This window comes from Triturus cristatus, chromosome 10 (genome assembly GCF_964204655.1).
Source record: "Triturus cristatus chromosome 10, aTriCri1.1, whole genome shotgun sequence".
In the NCBI taxonomy this organism is placed as follows: domain Eukaryota; kingdom Metazoa; phylum Chordata; class Amphibia; order Caudata; family Salamandridae; genus Triturus; species Triturus cristatus.
In genome coordinates this window covers 1,163,878,323-1,163,890,057 of record NC_140593.1, presented here as the reverse complement: position 1 = coordinate 1,163,890,057, position 11,735 = coordinate 1,163,878,323, and positions in this window count along the sequence as shown.

Genomic DNA, 11,735 nt, shown 5'->3' with positions numbered 1-11,735 from the left:
GCGAGGCAGGAACCATGGACCGAAAAAGGTGAAGGGATGAAAGGGATAGAGTGTCCAGTGGCATGTGGTAGCAATCCACAGATCCAGCAATTAGTGGCATTGGAGGCAAGATTGTGTTGGTGGAGCAACTGCACAAAAGAGTTATTCCAGAACTCCTTACGCCTTTCTCGGAGTTGGGGTGAAAGTGAGATCAGATGGTGTTCTTTCATGGTGGTAGGTGGGACGGTGGTCAGCAATGTCTTATGGGCGGGTGCGCTCTCCTCCATGATCCAGAAGGTGACCATGAGGAGAAGGCAAAAGAGAAGGGTAATGAAAAGTGCAATAGTCTTTGAGCTGTGCATTTTGTCAGTCTTTGGGATTTTGTAGTGGATCTTTGGGCGTCCGGTTGCTTCCATCATCTTCATGTTGGATGCTTCCATCACCTTCAAGGGACTCGGTAGCGGGCAGAACCACAGACTTTGTTTAGTTTCTCTCCTGGTGGCCTTTGAGGTGGCTAGGCAACTGCTCTGAGATTTCAACTTAGTTTGTGGCCTGCTTAGCCGAAGTTCCCTCCTTTCGTCGTAGGTTATACCCTTCTTTGGATGGCACAGTGGGATCAGGATATTTTGTTAATTCAAGTGTCTCTGTATCCGGGCAGTGGCTCAGGGATGGTTGGTCTTTGTCCAGAAGTTCCTCTTGGGCGGTGGTGTTGTCCGTGGTCATCAGGGTCGATGATACCTTCTTGCAGTGGTGTGCATGCAGCCAATTGCACTTCCCCTCCACTCGAAGAGCTGTTCGGGTGGTGATCAGGACTTGCAGAGGGCCCGTCCACCGGGGCTCCAGACTCTTGGTGCGCTGGAAGTTACGCACTAAGACAAAGTCACCCGGTTGGATGTCGTGCCCGGGGCCCCTGGAAACGTCGGGAATGGCTTGCAGCACCTGCTGATGGATAACAGACAACGTTTTAGTTAGGTTGTACAAATAGTCAGACATGAGGACGTCCGGGACGTCGTGGATGGATGTTGGTTTCGGTGCAGTCCAAAGGTTCATGGGCCGCCCGAAGACGACCTCGTAGGGGGTTAAGTGGTGTTTGGTGGGGGTGGAACGCATTGATAGCAATGCTAGCGGGAGAGCGTCTGGCCATTTCAGTCCTGTGGTGGCAACTATTTTTGCTATTTTAAGCTTCAATGTGGCATTATGTCGCTCAACCAAGCCTGCAGATTGGGGATGGAAGACCGCATGGAACTTCTGTTTTACACCCAGCTCCTTTAAGATGAGTTGGATAACCTCGGCTACAAAATGGGGGCCGTTGTCGCTCCACAAAATTCGACAAAGGCCATACCGGGGGAAGAATTCTTTCAGTAGTACTTTTGCGGTAGTCATAGCGGTGTTGTCGCGGGTTGGGTAGGCTTCCACCCACTTGCTGAAGGCGCACACAACGACAAGTACGTACTTCAAACCTTGGCACCTTTCTAACTGGACGTAGTCCATTTGTAGGACTTCAAAGGGATGATTGGGAACCCCAAACCCTCCCCGGGGTACAGCAGTTCCTTTCCCAGGGTTGTGTTGGAGGCAGACCAGGCATTGCTGGACCAGACGTTTGGCTGAGTCTGAGATTTTGTCGTTGTGCCAGACTTTGGAGATCAGTTCGATCATGGGAGCAGACCCTATGTGTGCGGGGAAGTGGCCATGGTCAGCATGGGGATCAAGTATGAGTCTGGTAGCAACCATTTGTTCGAGTCTTTAGTTCGCCAGCAACCGTCATCGTCCTTCAATCCCACCCGTGCCCATTCAGTTAATTCGTGTGGTGAGCTGGCTAATTGGATGTCCCTAATCGTTTCCCTAGCATCCTTCCATTTCTCAGTTTGTGACCTGGTTACGTACATACGGGTCGTGGACCTATTCTCGGCTGTGGTTCGGGCAGTAATGTCAGCTAGTGCATTTCCCTGTCCTATAATGTCTGTCACTTTCTTGTGTGCCTGGCATTTGATCACAGCCAGCCGGGTGGGGAGGAGGACTGCTTCGGTCAGGGCAGAGACTAGATCTCCATGCAGGATGGGTGTGCCATGGGAAGTCAAGAATCCCCTCTCCTTCCAAAGGAGCCCAAAGTGGTGAACTACCCCGAAGGCGTATTGGCTGCCTGTGTAAATGTTTGCGGTTGTCCCTGCTGCCAGGATGCATGCTCGTGTGAGAGCAATCAGTTCAGCCGCCTGTGCGGATCGCTGTGTGATGCGGGCTGTCTCAACAACTGTTCGGGCTGTGGTGACTGCATAGGCAGCTGAAGTGGTGCCATCGGGGAGCTTGATGTATGAGCCATCCACCCATAGTTCTCCGTCAGGGTCCGGGAAGGCAGTATCTCGAAGGTCAACCCTACTCTTGGTCTGTTCGTCGGTGAGAGTCACGCAATCATGTATAGGGGGCGCATTGGGGTCAGTGTCAGGGAGAGGTAGTAGAGTGGCTGGGTTCAGAGTGGTGCATCGTTTCAATGTGATGTGGGGTGCAAGCAGGGTCAGTTCATAGCCAGTCAGTTGTGCGCTAGTCAGGTGTTGAGTCTTGGTCTGGTTCAGGAGGGTGTCAACCGCATGGGGTACCAATACAGTGAGGGGGTTCGAGAGCACGATCCCCTCACTTTGCCGGATAGAGACGGCAGCGGCGGCTACTGCTCGAAGGCAGGTGGGCAAAGCTCTGGCTACAGGGTCAAGAGTGGCAGAGAAGTAGGCACAAGGGCGTTGTTTAGGACCTATGGACTGAGTTAGGACAGACAACGCGCATCCCTCCCTTTCGTGGGTGTAGAGGGAGAAAGGTTTAGTGTAGTCTGGGGTTCCAAGGACTGGGGCCGAGCAGAGGGCGTCTCGTAATTCTTTGAAGGAGGATTGGCATTCGGGTGTCCAGGGGAGGGGGAAGGGGACATCTTTAGCCAACAGGGAAAGCAGAGGTTTTACAATAAGGCTGAAGTTTGGCAACCACTGTCGACAAAAGGAGGTGAGGCCTACTAGAGACCGCACTTGCTTTTGAGTTTTGGGAACAGGGGTTTCTAGGATGGTCTGAATTCGGTCAGGGGTAAGTTTCCTCCCGTCCTTGGATAGGAGGTGGCCTAGGTATGTCACTTGGGGTTGGCAGAACTGTAACTTCTTCCTGGAGACCTTGTGACCGTTCTCCGCGAGGAAGTGGAGGAGGTGAATGGTGGCTGTGACAGCAAGTGGGGTGGTTTCGGCCGCCAAAAGGATGTCGTCGACGTACTGTATTAATACCACTCCATCGGGTAATTAGACTGCATCTAGTTGTCTCTTGAGGGCTTGGCTATAAATGCTGGGACTCTCAGTGTAGCCTTGGGGTGCCCTACAGAATCTGTACGACCGGGCTTTTAAAGTGAAGCCGAACAGGTAGCGGCTGTCTGGGTGGATGGGGATGGAGAAGAATGCGTTCTTGAGATCAATAACAGTAAAGGTGGTGGCAGTGGACGGAATTAGGGTGAGGATGGTGGTGATGTCTGAGACCACGGGGTACTGAGGTATGACTACTTTGTTAACTTCTCGTAAGTCAACAATGAAGCGGTATGCTTTCTCATCTCCCTCGCCTTGCTTCTTTACAATGGGTAGGATAGGGCTGTTGCAAACATTACTGACTACTTCTTCTACTACTCCTGCATTGACTAGGGACTGGATGATTTCCACCAATGCCTTCTCACCTTCGGGCGATATTCGATACTGTGGAAGCTTTGGCAGCACTGCGTCCGGTCGGACGGTTATGTGTACTGGGTCGATCACCATGCGCCCTACATCTGAGTCGGTTTTAGCCCATAGATGTGAGGGTAACGTGTCGAGTAGGGACAGGTCAGCATCAGTTATAGAGAGCATACGTCGTGTGTGACAAGGTCTGAACAGATCTGGGTTATCGTGCAGGATGACTCGAACTCCGTCTGGGGAACATCTGATGGTAGCTCGGAAATGTTTTAGCAAATCGAGTCCCATAATAGCATCGGGGGTGTTGGAGGAGAGCAGAAAGGTCGTGTCAGTGGCGTTATCTTCTAAGTCAAAGGAGATTGGTGCTGATAAGGGGTTAGTGGAGGGCGTTCCATCGAAGCCTATTGAGGTTACGTGTGAGCCAGACAAGGGTGCCCTAGGAATCAGTCGTTTAGATAACGCACTACGTGTCGCCCCAGTATCTACCAGGAATGGAGACTTTGTGCCCAAGACCTTAGCAGTGACGTAAGGACCTTGTTGGTCAACACGGAGTTCGACTGGATCCCTCCCTTGCCCCTGGCGGTCCTATGCAAAGTCATGGGTGCTTTCGTAGTCGGACTGCTGACACTGGTTTTGTCGGGGGCGATCAAAGGTGTTTGGTCTGCCTGGCCTGTCGTTGATGGCGTCGTTCGTGTACCCTCGTCCCTGTCCTCTATTTCTGGGGTCATATGCTATGTCTCTGGGGTCCCTATTTTTGTTCATTTCCAGAAGGACCGGGCACTGGGATTTCCAGTGTCCGAACCCTCTACAGAACGCACATTGGTTCCCATCTAAATCTCTCCGTCCGTTGTAGGGTGCAGGTGTATGGTCTCTAGGGGGTAGCTTTCTAGAGGCGGTTGGTTGGTAATTCCCTTTTGGGGGCTCCCTTCCTATGGTCACCCCTTGCAACTGTGCTATCATTACCCTCTCCTTCAGTTCCTTTTTCTTCCTCTCGGATGCCCTATCGTTCTCATTCTTTTGGTTTTCGTAGTATTGGGCCATCTGGAGGATTGCTTCGGGTTTGGAGGCTGCCCAACTACTCTCGCTGGTCTGTAGCTTCTGGGAGACTTCTTGTGACAGACCCTTCACATAATTCTGGACAAAGAGGTGATGTCCGGTTGCAGTGGTCATGTCCTGGCCACTATAATCGGAAAACACGGTCTCGAATCGAGAGACGTATTCAGACACATCCTCCAGGGGTTTCTGGCGACAAGCCGTCACTATCGACCAGTCTACCTTTCTTTCTGGGATTAGAGTCTTCAACTTCTGTACAATCTTGTCTGGGAGCTCCAATATGGCTTTCGGGGGTTTCTGTCCCGGTTCTCGCTGTTTGTCTATGGTATCAAGTTGTACCCAAGTATATCCGAATGGCTCAGCGTGGTCAACTTTCCGGATTTGCTTCCACACATCAGCCGGCAGACATAACCCGAAGAACAAGTCGATATCTGCTAAGGTCATTATTGTTGAACCTAAGGCTGTACCTAGTTCGGTGTAGAAGGCAGTCGGGTTCTTTCTTAAGTCGGGTAGGGTTTTTCTAAAGGTCAAAATGTCTTGTCGGTCCCATGGCTGGTAGACCCAATTATATACAACCCTTCCCTTCGCATCTTGGTGGTTGATGTCGTCATGTGTTCCCTGACCTCGTGGGGGGACCCAGTAGGGGGCGGCCTCTTTGATGGGCATCATGGTATCAGCCCTTCCTGCCTGAGGCTTAGTCGCTATGGGGGTTTCTGCTTTGGTTGTCTGTCTGTGCTCTTTAAGGTGCCGGTAGACCTCGAGCGTACGAGTGAAGCGGTCCGTCACATCGCCCTCTCCTTCTTCCCCAATGTCTACCTTCCTATATAGGGCCGCTAAGCCTTCGGGACCTTTATCGTGGTACCTATCCTCATATGTATTCAGGGCGTGATAACAAAGTCGTACGACAAAGTGTCGTCTGCGGTTGTCGGCATACGAGTTATACACGTCTGTTATATACTCCTCACTTTCCTTTCGCTCCACCAGTGTCCTTACTATCTTGTCGATTCCTGCTCGTTCATCCTTTGTTAGTCGATTCATTCTGGTGGAATCTTTCTTTCTCATCTCAGGGTCATCCAATGTTATCGCCAACGTTGTGTTCAGTACAAGAGGCTCGGCCGGCGCGGAGGCCGTGAGGACCGAGGCCCCGGTACTGCTTTCGCTTGTGTTTGGGGGTTGTGGGTGTTGCACTACCGGTTGGGAGGGTGCGTATGGAGGGGGCATGTAAATGATCGGGGGACCTAATAGCAATTCGTCATTCGTTCGTTGCTTAGAAGACAACTCAGGGTAGAGCATAGAGGGGGTCCTAACAGGGTACTGGCCTGATGTTTCAGGCTCTTGTCTTAGTTTAGCTTCCCTTCTCTCCTTTATTTCTTCCTCTAACTTTCTAGCGGCAAGGTGAGCTGCCTTTCGTAATTCCTTTTCTGCTTTTACTTCTTCCCTCTTTTTCCGTTGTGTTGCTTCTTTGCGCCACATGCCGATACTGTCAAGCATAGTAGGCGTCGTTTTATTACTACGCAGAGCTATTTCTAGCATTTCTATTTTATGGTCGTCGAAGGATCCCATCAGTGGCCACTGACTCTCAGGGTCCTTCTTTGTATATTTATGCCATAGCTTGCTATAAGCTACGGCGACTAGTCCATATTTAGTGAACATGTCCTTATTAGGGGTGCCTTCCAGTGGAGCCGGATGGTTCACCTCTAATAAGCGGTCCGGGCAGAACCAACTACCAATCAGTGGGGAGAAGATAGGCATGACGGGTTACAACGGGGACAAAAGTCAGCACTACCTATCTTTTCACTGCTTGCAAAGACTAGACAGAATATCTCTATTCCTCGTTATTTGTAAGCAGAGAATACCTCCAAAGAACCAATATCGAACAACTAGTGTTCGGACAATCAATCAATCAATGGTGAGAAAGAGATAGGCACGACGGGTTACAATGGGGACAAAAGTCTGCGTTACCTACCCTTCACTATTTGCAAAGACTAGACAGAATATTTCTATTCTACGTTATTTGCAAACAGAGAATATCTCAAAGAGCACTATCCTTCAAAACAATCAATATTCGGACAATCAATCAGTGGGGAGATAAAAATAGGCACGATGGGTTACAATGGGGACAAAAGTCTGCGTTACCTACCCTTCACTATCTGCAAAGGAAGAGAGAGTATTTCTACTCCTCCCCGTTTGTAGACAGCGAATATCTCAAAGAGAACAATCAATAAGCAAATACTAGTATTTCAATCAATCAATCAATCGTTTCGCAATTTGTCGTGTTTCACGACCTTACCTGGACCGCGTGGACAGTTTCTCGTCATCCGCCTCCAGCGCCCGATCGTCCTCTACTCTCCGTTATTGCCGCGGCACTCCTGATGGTTCCCAGTCAGGACCGTAGATCACTCGAGAGAGGTCTGCTCGGAACCAGTGAAGTTCGGATGATCGGCTGCCAGACGAGGGTCTATCGGGCAGGAGCTCTCCCGATCGTTGCAGTCGTTCACTCTGTCGTTGGGACCTCACCCACTGGATCCACGTGTCGCTGATGGGCCCCACGCTTGGGACGCCAATTGTTAAATGGTAGCGGCAGTCGTAGTCGATAACCTTTCAAGTATTGCCCGGCGGTAATCGACTCTTATACCATTCGATGCTAAACCAATAAAGAGGCAGGCGCCGGAGACTGGAAGGCAGGAAACAAAGTTTTATTCCGTCGGAATGGAAGACATCAGATCAGACAACGAGGTATCGTCACGAGGTGCTCTAACTGCATCTCTGAGGCCTGGCCTCTTATACACAGGTTTATGACTTTATTGCAGGTTTATCATACATGGCACATTCTTGAGATCGCTTTGATACATCAAAGAACATCCTCAGAATCCCCACTTCAAGCTCGTTCCCACACAAATCTACAGTGGAAGTCCCCACCCCACCCACAGTAGGAGATGGCTATCACACAGCTGGACATTCCGCCAATTCCCGGGGGTGTGTGTGACCGGTCGGGTCTCAGGGGGTGGGGGGCCTTGATCTACAGTAATCCCTTTGATGTGGGGTGTTTCCCTTACAGTAGGGGCAATAAACTGCATCCGCAGGGCTAGGTGATGGCCTGGGATCGGTTCGGACAATTGAGCGCAGAGGAAGGGGGTTATCAAAGAGATGCATGACCATGTATGGGATGTCGGTCAGGCGTGGGATGTGGTTCCATGGCAGGGTCGCGCAGAAGGAGAGGGTTTATGGCCTGTGTATGAGAGAGCGGGGGTGGCCGGCGCGCGGGGGAATGCTCGCAGCGCCAGGGGGACGCGCTGGCGATCGGCAATGAGCAGGGAGAGACCAGGGTGCCTAAAAATGGCTGCCGTGCGCTTTCCTGTGTGTCGCGCTGGGGAGAGACAAGATGGCGCAGATAATGTTCAGTTCGCAAGCTAAATTTCCACACACCGTTGTGCCTCCGCTGCTCTGGTAGGGTTCGAGCCTGCCCCTGCGACCTTCTGCCTTGTTGTGCCAGTTTTTAATTCCTGTGTCACCTGTGATTAAGTTTTGCCCATTTTGTCTTTTTCTTGTCCTAATTGTATTGTTGTTCCTGTTTAATTGTTTGTGCTATCTTGATACTGTCATTCTGTTTTCACCGTGACCCCTCACGCTGCCATCCACACTCCCGTCTCCCAGGTCAGCTTTCCCTCCCTTCTTCCCTACTTAATGGCAGCGGCTGCACGGCCGCCCACACAGTGGGAGTGCCTAAGGTTAGCCCGTCTGCGCCCCTATGCGACCCAACTGCGATCAGCATGAGAAACCCTGGATCTCCAACCATCCACTGCTACGACTCATCTGCCCTCCTTGCACTCCACCCCGGGAGGAACAACAACGGCCAGCTATCCACGCCGAGCACCACACACAGACAGTTATTCTGCCTCCACTGCCTCCAGACCTTCAACACCATCAGCATCCTCACAGCCACTACCCCCACACTGACCCCAAACACCTCTGAAACCCTGAGGTGCATCCTCCTCAACGTGTGCTCCCTGCACAGATATGCCGTTGAGATCTGGGACCTCCTTGACACCCTCTCACCAGATGTCGCCTTCTTTACAGAAACCTGGATCAACTCTTCCTCGGCACCCAACATTGCACTGCCATCCCCAACAGATACAAGATACAGAGGAAAGACAGCCCCAACCGCTCAGGAGGGGGAATCACCATTGCACCCAAAAACTCCCTTCGACTCTCCATATCCACCATGAATGACTCCCTCTCCACCACTGAACACCTTCACTTCCAAATACATACCAGCCCGAGAACTGCACTCCATAGCACCCTTGCTTACAGACACCCGGACCTCGAACCACGTTCACTGCAAAAATCACTGACCTCCGCGAACCCCACGCCATCGCCTCCATGGACTACATACTCATCGGAGACCTGAAATTCCACCTCGACAACCCCAGGGACCCCAACTCCGTCACCCTCCTGAACAACCTCGCCAACATCGGACTGAAACAGTTTGCGACTCGCACAGCAGGACACACCCTCGACCCCATCTTCGCAGGAGGTAACAACATCCACTTTGGCCACACCACGCATCCCCCCCAGGACGGACCACCACTGTGAACACTTCAACATCAACAAACCCACTGCTCCCAAACCTGCACCACGCCCTCCCAATAGGAACTGGAGCAAAATAACTGAGGAGCAGCTCAACTCCGCCCTCGACCGCAATGCCCCCACCACCTTGACCGACACCAACCTCGCAGCCAAAGAACTCCACAGATGGATCTCCAACTGCGCAGATAAGCTCCCACCCCCACACAACTCTGACAGACAGCCCCCCAGAAAGGCACCTGATTCACCACTGACCTCCAAGAAGCCAGACGCACCTGCAGACGCCTTGAGAAGAAGTGCAGAAACAGCAAAATGCCAGAAGATCACACCACCTACAAGAACGCCATGACGGAATACCACCAGCACATCAGATCCACCAAAAGGACCTTCATCCAACACAAGTGCCTCGCCAACACCAGCAAATCAAAGGAACTCTTCAGCATCATCCAGGAATTCACCAAACCCCCTAGTGAAATCACGGACATCACCCCCTCCCAGGACCTCTGTGACAAGCTCGGCTCCTACTTCCATCTAAAAATCAACTTCATTGCCCAGACACCTGACTTCGAAACCACCTCCTCCTCCAACAACGCCATCCAGCCCACCGTCTCCTCCTGGACCCCAGTCACCACTGACGACACCACCTCGATGATGAAAGGCACCCATTCAGGAGCTCCTACTGACCCCTGCCCACAACACATCTACCACAGGGCCACCACCAGCTTCGCTCCAGAACTACGACGCACCATCAACACCACCTTCCAAACCGGCACCTTTCCCAATAATTGGAAACGTTCAGAAGTCAGACCCCTGATCAAAAAACCCTCGGCAGACCCCACAGACCTCAAGAATTACCGACCCATCCTCTTCCCCCCTTTGCCGCCAAAGTCACAGAGAAGATCATCAATGCCCAGCTAGCAAAATTCATCGAAGAAAATTCCATCCTCTACCCCTCCCAATCCGGATTCAACAGCAACCACAGCACCGAGACCACCCTACTCGCCACAACAGACGACACATGCACCCTCTTTGACCAAGGACACACCGAGGCCCTGATCCTACTCGACCTCTCAGCAGCTTTCGACACCATCTCCCACTGCACACTCACTGCCAGACTCCACATGGTCCGCATACAGGGAGCCCCCCTCGACTGGATCCGCTCCTTTCTCACCGGCAGAACTCAAAGGATCAGCCGACCACCCTACCTCCCTGAACCCATGGACATCAACTGCGGAGTACCCCAAGGATAGTTGTTCAGCCCCACACTCTTTAACATTTACATGGCCCCCCTCACCGCCATTGTCAAACAGCGCGGACTCAGCATAGTATTCTACGCCGATGACACCCAGCTCATCCTCTTCCTTACCAAGGACCTCATCACCACCAGACTCAACTTCCAGGAAGAAGTGATGGACGTCGCATCCTGAATAAGCAGCAGCTGCCTGAAGCTCAACTCAGAGAACACAGAGGTCCTCATTCTCGGACCCTCTCCCTCTGCATGGGACAACACCTTGTGGCCCACCACCCTCAGCAGCCCCCCCACCCTCACGGACCACACCCAAAACCTCAGCATCATTCTCGACTCCTCCCTCTCCATGACCCAACAGGTCTACACCATCGCTTCCAGCTGCTTTCACACCCTCAGCATCATCCAAAAGACCTTCAAATGGATAGCCCCCGAATCATGGAAGACCATCACCCACGCACTCATAACCAGCAGACTGGACTACAGAAACACCCTCTACGCTGGGATCAACAAGTCTCTGCTCTACAAACTCCAAACCATACAGAACACCGCAGCCAGACTTGTCCTCGGCATCCCTCAACACAAACACATCACCCAACACCTGCGTAACCTCTACTGGCTTCCCGTCGAGAATAGAGTCACTTTCAAGATGCTCACCCATGCCTGCAAATGCCTCCACAACACTGGCCCCTGATACCTCAATGAGAGAATCTCCTTCCACGCACCAAAGCGATACCTCCGATCCGCCAACCTCGCCCTCGCAGGCATCCTGCGCAGCCACAGGGCCAGAACAGGCGAAAGACCATTCTTCTACATAGCAGCCAAGACCTGGAACGAGCTCTCAATCAACATCAGATGCGCCCCCCCCAGAACATCTTCAGGAAGACACTCAAGACCTGGCTTTACAACTGAGCAGATCTACTCCCCCTCCAGCACCTTGAGACCCTCATGGGTGAGTAGCACGCTTACAATTCCTTGATTGAATGATTTATTGATTGATTGACAGGGCTCAACAAACTTTGACTTTAAACTATATACTGAACTGCTGCAATAGGTTCTATGAGAGTGACAGGCATAGTTAGTAGCTTAATAAGAACCTCGCCCCTGTGTGACACACCCCACATGGAAAGTTCCTATTAGCCAAATGTCATAGGGTTCTTGTGTTAAAACTAGGTTTAGGAGGCCAACCT